The sequence below is a fragment of the Centrocercus urophasianus genome, unplaced genomic scaffold (genome assembly GCF_019232065.1).
Source record: "Centrocercus urophasianus isolate 14NV4802_14NV808 unplaced genomic scaffold, USGS_Curo_1.0 seq_18, whole genome shotgun sequence".
Taxonomy (NCBI): domain Eukaryota; kingdom Metazoa; phylum Chordata; class Aves; order Galliformes; family Phasianidae; genus Centrocercus; species Centrocercus urophasianus.
The window spans coordinates 6,581,299-6,581,772 of record NW_024884733.1 but is presented as its reverse complement, the minus strand read 5'-3'; positions in this window follow the sequence as shown (position 1 = coordinate 6,581,772).

Sequence of the window (474 nt, the reverse complement as noted above, 5' to 3'; positions counted from 1 at the left end):
CTTCCTCCCTCCCCCCCGCGGCTGTCGCTGAGGGCTGGGGCTGCTCCCGTCTCCGTCGCGGGGACCGCTGCGGCCATCCCGCGGGGCTCTGCGCCCCAGGGGTGACTCAGCTGTTACGGCAGAAAATGGGCAGGGGGCACTCGGTGCCCCTCACGGCAGAGCTCCTGCTCCACCCCTAGGAGGAGTGGAGGCAGCAAGTGCCCTGCTTCCCTGCCTCTTCTCCAGCCTGCCTCCCTCCTGCCCCGCTCTGCCCTCCCAGCGTGGGCACTGCCAGGGGAGTATGACCCCACCGAGAACACCACGTCCTGGTTGGGTTTGTAGGTGGGCGATGGGGTGATGCCAAGAGCAATCTCTGCACCGCTATCGCTCACTGGCACCACGCTGAGCCCCACAGCCTACCCAGCACTCTGCTTCTCCGGCCCACGGAAGGCACTTGGGCACTTGGGCAGCCGTGTCCCCATTGGGGTGGCTGCA